We start from the raw sequence: 11672 nt of genomic DNA, 5'->3' as shown, positions 1-11672 counted from the left end.
CCAGATGTTACGGGTTTCACGGCTACACAGGTAGTTAATAGGCTAAAGCGTCTGTTTAGAGCTATCTTCCTTACACTGCACTTCTCTAGATAACCTGTACAAAAGCATCCAGGGATGGGGTATAACACTTCCCCTTTAAGCAATGCAACCACAGGGCTGACCCTAAATGTCAGGCTATGCTCTGCACTTTTTTTGAACAGGTTGTCATAATTACACCATACGCATCCACAGTGTCCTTTGCGGGATTTGAATATTTTATGTAGGTGATCAATCTGTTCTTTGTCTGTCCAGGCATTGGAAGAAAACCCCTGAACACATGACAATGGAGATTCAGTTGTCCTTTTATGATAGCAATTCTCCAAAGACTTTAACTCTACACTCCCTTTTCATCTGGCCTACTTTTTCAAGTAAAGTTCTGGTTGGCCAGAAACCCTTTCTGTCAGCTATCCCATTTTGAATGTGCTCTCTCTGATGGCTAGGCTTAAAATTAACTGGCCTGTTGCTAGAATGTTCCTCCTCTTTTTAGAGAGGGTGACACCAGCCCCACCTAGTGGTGGCTGTGAATATGGTCTATTAATACCATGTGCATATATATACAAAAATGCATTTACTGTACAAAAATATATTTTTAACCCCAGTTTTGCAATATACGACTATAGTGGATTTCGTACTGGTGTTTTGTAGATTTTTTTGCAGTGTGGCTTTCTGTAAAGCATGCATGGAGGAGTTGGAAGGGATAGCTGACAACATAGGGAGAGTTTGGTCATCAGGTATCTATTCTGTATAGACATCAATGGGGGGGCTCTGAAGTGCTTGATGAAATATATGGCTATACAATACAGTTTCACTGCTTCTCTATCAATCATTGTCATATATTTATATATATATATATATATATATATATATGTATATATATATACAGTACAGACCAAAAGTTTGGAAACACCTTCTCATTCAAAGAGTTTTCTTTATTTTCATGACTATGAAAATTGTAGATTCACACTGAAGGCATCAAAACTATGAATTAACACATGTGAAATTATATACATAACAAAAAAGTGTGAAACAACTGAAAATATGTCATATTCTAAGTTCTTCAAAGTAGCCACCTTTTGCTTTGATTGCTGCTTTGCACACTCTTGGCATTCTCTTGATGAGCTTCAAGAGGTAGTCACCTGAAATGGTTTTCACTTCACAGGTGTGCCCTGTCAGGTTTAATAAGTGGGACCATCAGTTGCGTTCCCGAGAAGTCAGGTGAATACACAGCTGATAGTCCTACTGAATAGACTGTTAGAATTTGTATTATGGCAAGAAAAAAGCAGCTAAGTAAAGAAAAACAAGTGGCCATCATTACTTTAAGAAATGGAGGTCAGTCAGTCCGAAAAATTGGGAAAACTTTGAAAGTGTCCCCAAGTGCAGTCACAAAAACCATCAAGCGCTACAATGAAACTGGCTCACATGCGGACCGCCCCAGGAAAGGAAGACCAAGAGTCACCTCTGCTGCGGAGGATAAGTTCATCCGAGTCACCAGCCTCAGAAATCGCAGGTTAACAGCAGCTCAGATTAGAGACCAGGTCAATGCCACACAGAGTTCTTGCAGCAAACACATCTCTAGAACAACTGTTAAGAGGAGACTGTGTGAATCAGGCCTTCATGGTAGAATATCTGCTAGGAAACCACTGCTAAGGACAGGCAACAAGCAGAAGAGACTTGTTTGGGCTAAAGAACACAAGGAATGGACATTAGACCAGTGGAAATCTGTGCTTTGGTCTGATGAGTCCAAATTTGAGATCTTTGGTTCCAACCACCGTGTCTTTGTGCAACGCAGAAAAGGTGAACGGATGGACTCTACATGCCTGGTTCCCACAGTGAAGCATGGAGGAGGAGGTGTGATGGTGTGGGGTGCTTTGCTGGTGACACTGTTGGGGATTTATTCAAAATTGAAGGCATACTGAACCAGCATGGCTACCACAGCATCTTGCAGCAGCATGCTATTCCATCCGGTTTGCGTTTAGTTGGACCATCATTTATTTTTCAATAGGACAATGACCCCAAACACACCTCCATGCTGTGTAAGGGCTATTTGACCATGAAGGAGAGTGATGGGGTGCTGCGCCAGATGACCTGGCCTCCACTGTCACCGGACCTGAACCCAATCGAGATGGTTTGGGGTGAGCTGGACCGCAGAGTGAAGGCAAAAGGGCCAACAAGTGCTAAGCATCTCTGGGAACTCCTTCAAGACTGTTGGAAGACCATTTTAGGTGACTACCTCTTGAAGCTCATCAAGAGAATGCCAAGAGTGTGCAAAGCAGTAATCAAAGCAAAAGGTGGCTACTTTGAAGAACCTAAAATATGACATATTTTCAGTTGTTTCACACTTTTTTGTTATGTATATAATTCCACATGTGTTAATTCATAGTTTTGATGCCTTCAGTGTGAATCTACAATTTTCATAGTCATGAAAATAAAGAAAACTCTTTAAATGAGAAGGTGTGTCCAAACTTTTGGTCTGTACTGTATATATACAGGAAAGTAAAGTTTGTGTTCCTATGTATGCTATTTGGCCCTTATTTGGGCTTATTCTTAATTTTGGACTCTCTTCTGACATACTTCGAAGTAATTTATCTCTTGATAGCCCGTGATTGGATTCGAGAAAGCAACAATTACGTTAACAAATAGATGAAATAATGAGTAATCCTGTACACATCAACACATTTGCATCTTTTTATTAGAAATTAAACCAAACACAGAACATGTACCGTATTTTGCAAAGATTTTATATACTGGGAATTAGCTTGAGTTAACATTTCATTAATCTCTGATAAGGAACAGGGTGCTTATTCATCTGCTTCCATCCTGATGAGGAAGGAGAGGAGAACATTAGCTCTGCAGATTAATTAAAATGATGAATAGCTAATAAGAACGCTAATCAAACGACAAAAGAATCAAATTAAGCACTTTGTAAATTTACCAATCTGCTTTAGTCCTGATTAGATCTCATTGAAGCTACGGTTGCACGTTGGGTTCTCCATGCTCATTTCAAGCTTTACAGATAATTCCGGGACTTGGGGAGAAGATAATGAACTTGATCGCAATGATATATCTTGTCGATGACAGTGGTGAACTGTCTTACAATAATTGCCCTTCTAGCAGACGCATAAAAGACAAACACACATTTTTACTAAGCTTCTTGCAACACATGGGAAAACATATGGAGAAAAGGATTAATTCGCTGTTTTGATAAGTTGAAATTATTGCACATCTTGGAAGACGTTAGGCCTTGAGATGTCATATCCAGAGGGCTTTCTACAATTCTGCATTTAACTGGATAGCAAATAGGTGATTCATCCATGGCCGGGTTTCAAAATCTTATTCAGTTATCACGTAGTTAGGTATGTGTGTAGACGACTAAAGAGGACAGATATAGAGCAGAAATGGTTGAGAAATAGACTGGAGAACCCTCACAGTCATTAGAAATTAACAAATCAATTCTACACAAATCAAATTAGTACAAGTAGGTTACACAAAACATAGACATACACATAAACGGTAATTAAATATACTATGTTAAATAAACCCAGAAAGAGTAAGTAAAAACCCACTCAGTGTACATGAATACACCAACCAACAAGAATAAACTGAGATTAAACGGGTAAATCATCAAAAATAAATCCTTTATTGAATTAATGACACATAAAAAAACGAGACATGAGACAACAGATAAAAAATAAAAAATGGCTACATCTGAGGAGGCATGTTAACACAAATGAGACATGGGGGGAGGGGTTCTGGAGTATGCAATGTACAAAAGGCGGTAGAAAAAAGGAGTACAATACCTCACTGATTTCTGTATGTATAACTGCAACCACAGATATAAAAATGCAAAAGTGCAAATACTGAGTGGCAAAACACCATATCAAAAAATTGGTTTCAGATAACACCGCGACATATGGATGTCTGATGGTTCCAAGTTATGGGACCATATAACAGCCAACAGAAGGTTAAAGTGCAAGTGCATAAGAAGTCACTATATCAATGGTCAAATACCACAATTGTAGCTGTGGTGACGGCTTAAACCTCCAAATACATACAAAACTGGCTCAGGTGCACAGTGAACATCCACCTGTGGATAACCCAAGTGGGTATAGCTGAGCACCTAGAGGAAGACATCCGCCGAAACGTGCGTCGGGGTTACGTGGCTCTCCTGAGGTGTATATCCCCACATCTATGGGTATGTAGACATGCTATATTGTTGTGGACTTTGAGGGATGTGCTCATTGGCTCTAGGTGCTAAGCTATACCCACTTGTGTTATCCACAGGTGGATGTTCACTGTGCACCTGAGCCAGTTTTGCATGTATTTGGAGGTTTAAGCCGTCACCACAGCTGCAATTGTGGTATCTGACCATTTGATATGGTGACTTCTTATGCACTTGCACTTTAACTTTGTATGTATTTGGAGGTTTAAGCTGTCACCACAGCTACAATTATGGTATTTGACCATTGATATAGTGACTTCTTATGCACTTGCACTTTAACCTTCTGTTGGCTGTTATATGGTCCCATAACTTGGAACCATCAGACATCCATATGTCGCGGTGTTATCTGAAACCAATTTTTTGATATGGTGTTTTGCCACTCAGTATTTGCACTTTTGCATTTTTATATCTATGGTTGCAGTTATACATACAGAAATCAGTGAGGTATTGTACTCCTTTTTTCTACCGCCTTTTGTACATTGCATACTCCAAAACCCCTCCCCCCATGTCTCATTTGTGTTAACATGCCTCCTCAGATGTAGCCATTTTTTATCTGTTGTCTCATGTCTCGTTTTTTTATGTGTCATTAATTCAATAAAGGATGTATTTTTGATGATATACCCGTTTAATTTCAGTTTATTCTTGTTGTTGGTACAAATCAAATTAGTTACGAATTTCTCAAAAGAGTCTAATTTTAGCGAATCCACAACTCGGTGGCCACCATTTTGAAAATATGAAGACATTGAAGAAGCCATCTGCCACCAGATCTTTTTTGAACCTATTTATTTATTTAAAAAATAATTGATAATGTGGTGTCATACAAGACTTTTCTGAGCATTTAAGTCACTTGCATTTCGGGTCAAATTTATTTGGACTGAATCAAATTCAACCGCATAGGACCCTACGTGAATTTTGGGGAACTTATTTAATGCTCATTTCTTATAGTCATTTTGATAATTTTGTATCTACTGTATATTTCAGTGGTCTGGTCAGGTAACTTACCTCACATCACGCCATCATAAGCTTATGGTCCTAAGGTGATTGCAAAAATGAAAGAATTAGCCCTGTTTTGAAGGGTCTTCTTTGATAACTACAAATGTACTGCACCGGTAGAATTATTCTGACAAGGTAACAACTATACTGTCACTATTTGCTGATATTCAATAATCATGGAACATGTTAAAGGGGTTATCCAAACTAAAAAACATGCCCCCCAATGCCCGGGCCCCTCATATAGATGATACTTACCACGCTCACTGGCACCTAAGTCGCTCCTGATCCCTGCACGGCTGGCACGGATGTTTTGTTCCACGCAACTGGGAGATGCAGCGGTGGCATGTTTTATAGTTTGGATAATCCTTTTAATATTGAAGCAGAGCGAGAGGCAGTACGCCATCTCATGGGACTCCTTACTACTGAGCCATAGGCACTCCATGTACCACCATATTTTCTTTGAGACATCATATATCAGAGATAGTCTTCGCTAGAAGTGTTGCTTTCAGGCTTGAAGACCCCTACACTTATGTCTTCATATGGAACATACCAATGAATGTCAAAGATCCTGCATATAAAATAAAATTGGTGGCATATGCACATATAAAAGGACCACATAAAAATCTGTCAGTGCCCTATTACACAGAGTTTAGAGCATGTTGTCTTAATAGGGTTATACAGGTTTACAGGTTCAGCGTCCATGAAAAATGGATGTAAAACGTCCATTAAAATTAGACAGACGGACAAAAAATTGATGCACAGATGGATGAAAAATGTCAAGTACAGGCCGGACTCAGGGCTGCATGACTGGGGGTAGTTCTGGCATGACAGAGGCTTGGAGGGACTGGATTTTGGGACCTATGGGATTAATTGGTGGGGCGGGGGGTTGGTGGTGCGTCAGAGAAGGGGTGTAAGGTTTATAAAGAGTGGCAAAGGCGGGAAAGGGGCCATATTGTGGGGACAGCAGATTTGCAGCAGCCCCTGTCAGAGCTGTTGCGTACATCTTGTGTGGCCATGTCTGCACCAGGATGTCATCTGTGGAAGTGCTGCTGGCGCAGCTCCAGGTGGTGGTGGAAAGCAGAGGACCCGAATGGCTCCAGGCGACTGTGCAGGGGTTGCCTTCGGGGTGTCGGAGGACTCGGCCTCCACAGCTTCCCCCCTTAGCCGGCCGAGGAGGACCAGGCTAGTCCGCGCCTCAGTCCGGTGGAGACCTTGAGGGTCCGGCGCCGGGTGAGAAGCCCCTCCAGCACGCGCCGCAGGTAGGAGCAGTGGAGCCAGGCGGTCACGTGTCGGGAGGAAACCTATCGCAAGGCGGGACCCTGGGCGAGGGAGACCGGGCACCCCCGCCTCTGATTCAGCCGGCGGGGAAGCGGGACCTGTACTGGATTCACTGATCGGGCAGCGTGGGGCTGGCTCAGTGTCGGCTTCAGCTGCGGAAATGGCGGCTTCTAGTGGTCAAGCTGCATAAATGCAGGCTCTGGCAGCACCAGCAATAGGAAGGGACACAGGAGGTGCTGAAGATGGGAGGACGACCAGAGGGGAGACCAGCGCCGGTCAAGATCCATGACCTCACGTTTCGGCTGGTTGAATCACAGCATCTATGCAGCTAGGTGAGACACATGGGGAGTCCTCATTAACAGTGGCTTGTCTTGGGGGTGTCCCGGGGTTGGGCGGGCCCAAGAGGCCCCATTGCGGGAGGGCTGGAGGAGTTGTTATTGGGGTTGAGGGAGTTAGTGAAAGGGTTGGTAAGTACGGGGTCAGAGACGGGGTCACCAGTGGTTGCCTGGGGTTTACAAGTGTCAGGGACGACAGGTAGTGGTGGGACAGTTGGGTCTATTGGGCCGGGGGATCATAGGGCCGTAGATGCGGGGACCAGCGGGTCGTTGGGGACATGGCTGGAAGGTCCGGCAAACAGGAAAGTGGGTAAAGAGAAGGAGGGAGGTATGGGAAAAGATGGGGAGGAGCCACATTTGGATGACGGGGCGAGAGGGGAGGTATATGTTTGCTTTGAAGGGGCGCTGGGGGCCCACCTGCGGCCGGAGGTGAAGGAAAAAATTTGGAAAGGGGAGTACATAGACATATTTTCGTTACTCCCATTGGAACGGTTAAATTTGGATAGAGATAGAAAGGAGGATGGGAGAAAGTAAGAAGAGGACAAGTGGCGGTGTCGTTTGATTCTGCTGACTTTTTCCAACTGGTTGCAGGCGTTCGTGATCCTGGCCAGTGTCATTGGGGAGAAGGTGCCAGAATTGTTCCGCGCTTTTCTGCTACCTGGATGCGATAGGCGAGGCCTATCGGGTATATGGGGGGCTGGAGTGGTTGTGGTACGACGAGCAATTTAGGCAACGGAAAGCGGTTCAGTCTAGCATTCGGTGGGCTCATAAGGACATTGGTTTGTGGATGAGTGTGATGGCTCCGGTCAGGGCGGGGCAGTCCTTTCCACAGGGCGCCAGGGGTTCTGGCCAACCAGAGCGCTCGGCGGCCTTGTAAAAGGTGTTATGCTTCCCGTTTAACGAGGGAGGATGCAAGTATGGGGACAAGTGCACATTTAAGCACGAGTATTCCTCATGTGGAGGAAGTCATGCAGCACAGCGGTGCTTCAAAGGTCAAAAAGGAAAGGGTTGGGGTCATGCGGCTGGAAAAGGGGCAGACGCCAATTCGGGTAACCGAGTTAGTGAGGTTAGGCTGTTTAAGCTAGCATTTTCTTTTGCTTTCTTTGGGGCTTGCGCATTGGAGAATTGGTTGGTCCGAGTAAGAGCGGGTGGGCTTCAGAGGGAGGACGTGGATGTATTTCATGACAGAGTGGATTTTTGTAATAGGAGACCAAAAACGGATCAGTTGGGTCGGGTTGTCAGGAGTTTTATATCAGGTGGTGGGGTCAGCTGCGTGCCCGGTTCAGTGTCTTAGGGAGTTTTGGGGGCAAGAGGTTAGGGAGGTTGGATCGTTGTTGGTTCATGACGACGGGTCGTTTCTTTCTCGTTTCCAGTTTATCGCGGTATTCCAAGCTTGTTTAAAAGGGCTGGATAGGGACCCCTTATTGATTGGGGGTCATTCTATCCAGATTGGTGCAACCATGGAAGCGGCTAGGAGAGGGTTGGATGAGGAGGTATTCGTCACATTGGTCGATGGGAGTCTATCCGGTTCCGGTCCTATGTTAGGCCGGCGTTGTTATAAAAGGGGGTAATAGTTATTGGGGTTGGGAGCATGTGGTAAGCCGTTTTGTTTCTGTTGACATATGGTATTCTGTGCTTCTTCCAGGAGGGTTCTACATGCTTGGTGTGGATTATGGGGCACTTTTACGTGTTCTGAGGAGCGTTGCGAGCAGCAGTCAGGCCAGACGGAAGACAGTTGGGTTTCCAAGAGAGTCGGTGGTGATTCGCTGGTTGGGGATGAGAGGAATGTTGTAGAGCCGGGTTCTTCCGGAGTTTTACATGTTTGCGAGGTTATATACGTACCCGGGGGTCTTGGTGTTACATGTAGGGGGTAACGATTTGGGGGTGCGCCCCTTTCGAGATCTCACAAACGAAATTAAATTTGATTTGCTGCGTTTGTGGGCTCAGTGTCCTGGAATGGTGACGGTCTGGTTGGATATGGTGCCGCGTAAGCAATGGAGGGACGCTAGGTTAGTGGAGAGGCTGAATAAAGCGAGGATAAAAGTCAATAGGGCGGTAGGCCATTTCGTAGTGAGCAATGGCGGTATTGCGATTCGTCATAGGGAACTGGAGTCAGGAGAAGGGGCGTTCTGGAGGGGGGATGGGGTACATCTGAATGCGGTGGGTATTGATTTATGGTGTTCAGGTTTACAGGACAGAATTGAGTTGGCTCTGCGGGTGTGGCAGGACGCAAGGAGGTGAGGTTTCACCCCCTTGTGTCGTGGGCGGGGGTGGGTCCTTGGAGTTGGTGGTTATGGTGGCTCTGGTGTGGTTGGGAGGGAGCCAAAGGGGCTCTGGACTCCCCAGGGATTGGATTTTGGTGTGTGATATGGCGGGTATCTGCCCCTGTTTGTTGCCCATGGTTACCGGTTCTGCCTCTGAGCTGGCGTTTATCAGCTAGAGGTAATTTAATTGAGGGGAGGGGGCAGTTACCCATCAGGTTTACGGGACTCCAAGGACCCTCTCCGTGCTGTCATGTTTTTCTCAGGGTTTGTTTTTGGTGTTCTTGGGAAGGTTTTATGGGCAATCCTTCAGGTGGGAAGGCCTTGGGTTGGTTATTCATTTCTTATTTAGGGTATTTAAGTTATTATAAATAAAATGTCTGCTGTGGCCAATAAAATCCACCGGCGTGGGTTGTGTCTTTATCGGGGTGAATGGGGGGAGCATGTGATGGGAACGACTCGACAATACGCTGGTCATGAAAAACTCAGTGTGTGTGAATGTAGCCTTGCTATGCTATTCTCAGATAATAAAGCATATATATCTTGTAGTCATGTAGTATTCATTTAAAACCGCTCTAACCTGGTCATCATGTGATGGTTGTTCTTGAACCAGAAGCGTTCTGAACTAGAACAAGATCTGATGTGTCGGAGGCATGACATGTGACGGTATGAATAGCAAGCAATAGTGCAGAACATGAGCTGTTGAATCTCAGACATGTCTAAACGTTATAGCAACTGAATTCCTCTCACATAATCCGCCTCTCCTGGGGTTTACCTAATCCTCTGACGGGGGATGTCTATAATTAAAAGCATTTAACTAATTACTTGAATGACACATCAGCACACTAGACCTGTATGTGTTCATATACTGCATGTGTTGTGCTGTATATGGCAGGACTTATCCAAATCCAAGGTAACATTAGGGGCTGGACCCCATGGGTCATGTTGTGTTTGTGCCCCACTGCTATGTCAAACAGTGGGCCTCTCTCTTCTATTTCTCCATTGGGTCCATATGACCATGGTGTATTATTTAGAGCAGAGGTCTCCAACTTAGAGTGGTACAAAACTAGTCATTGGCTGTTGGATATGCTGGGAGTTACAGTCTTGCAACAGCTAGAGAGCCATTAAATGGAGACCACTGATGTAGAAGAGTCCTGAAGAACCCGTCTAAGATTAAAAGTAGAGATGAGCGAAGTTTTAGAAAATTCGATTCGGCTGCTTCACCGAATTTTACAGAAAATTAGCTTTTTGATGAATTACTTTGTCATGAAGTGCTTTTTTTTTGTAAGTAGCAGGTCCAATAACGGAGCTGCGATAGCGCGGCTCCCCATCATTGTACCCCTCAGATGCCGCATTCATACACACACAGGATTTTGGCTGAGATCTTCAATCACGATGGCGGTGGCCGGCCCGCCACTGATGTAGAAGAGTCCCGAAGAACCCATCTAAGATTAAAAGTAGAGATGAGCAAAGTTTTGGCAAATTCAATTCGCCTGCTTCACCAAATTTTACAGAAAATTTGCTTCTTGATGAATTACTTTGTCATGAAGTGCATTTTTTTTAGTAAGTAGCAGGTGCAATAACAGGGAGCTGCGATAGCGCGGCTCACCATCATTGTACCCCTCAGATGCCGCATTCGTACACGCACAGGATTTCGGGCTAAGATCTTCAATCAAGATGGCGGTGGCCGGCCTGTCAGGAGCAAATGTAGGAAGTAAGTTTGATTTTATTAATTTTTTTACACTATTTCAGGTTAAATCGATTCGCTTCCATGAAGCACAAGGAATTTCGGCATCGAAGCAAATCCGATTTACTCAACTCTAATTATAAGGTCATAAAGGAAAGTCAGCTCTTTTTAAGGAAAAGTGCACACCATTTTTTGTCCTTTTTTTGTAAACGGGATGTAAACTACACGATTCAAAAATGACTAATGTGTTGCAACCCGTACTAGACACTCACATGTTTGCTTTCATTAATCTAATGTCAACCTTACGTCGGCACTTACTGTCTGAAGGTGGATGTGACGAACTGAAGGAGTGGCCTATCACGGCTTCACCGGATAATCTTATTTGAAAGACACATGTAAAACAGATGCCTGGGGGTACGAGGCTCCGAAGAATGAGCTGTAATGCAACGCCTGCCATGGAAAAATCACCCTTAACAGGCGAATTGTTATTTCCAGCCAGCTAAGCTCAGAGCCCTCTCGAAACAAAGTTCACTGTCAAATTGAAGCTGTTGTATAATGGTCATATATTTTTGGAGAGAAAACTAAGACAGATGGTCTTTAACCAATGTCGATAGACTTAATCCGCTCAAATTGCCTCGTCCTTCTACTATTTTACTATCCTTTTAGCGCTGACACACTTTTAAGTGCTATTTGTATTGTAAATGAATTTGTACCTTCACATGTAACTTCATTGTCCTGTGAAGTATTGCTACACACTAGCACTAGAGGGATTGGTTTACAAAGCCGATTTCTAATATTGCCCTAGACACATCACAGGCCCAGACTATGACAGCATACAAAGACCGCAGCTCCTAAGTCTG

General features: G+C 44.3%; 1 long non-coding RNA gene across 1 annotated transcript; it reads right to left on the bottom strand.

Moving 5' to 3' along the window:
• Window positions 1–2809: 2809 nt before the first annotated feature.
• Window positions 2810–9743, bottom strand: LOC122941448. The gene is made up of 4 exons (XR_006390450.1): window positions 9706–9743; window positions 5261–5290; window positions 2972–3146; window positions 2810–2856 (listed from the first exon to the last, which is right to left on the bottom strand). It is a non-coding gene; the product is annotated as an uncharacterized LOC122941448 (long non-coding RNA).
• Window positions 9744–11672: the final 1929 nt, after the last annotated feature.

Source organism: Bufo gargarizans, chromosome 6, assembly GCF_014858855.1.
Source record: "Bufo gargarizans isolate SCDJY-AF-19 chromosome 6, ASM1485885v1, whole genome shotgun sequence".
NCBI lineage: Eukaryota > Metazoa > Chordata > Amphibia > Anura > Bufonidae > Bufo > Bufo gargarizans.
This window is presented reverse-complemented; position numbering and strand designations above follow the sequence as displayed.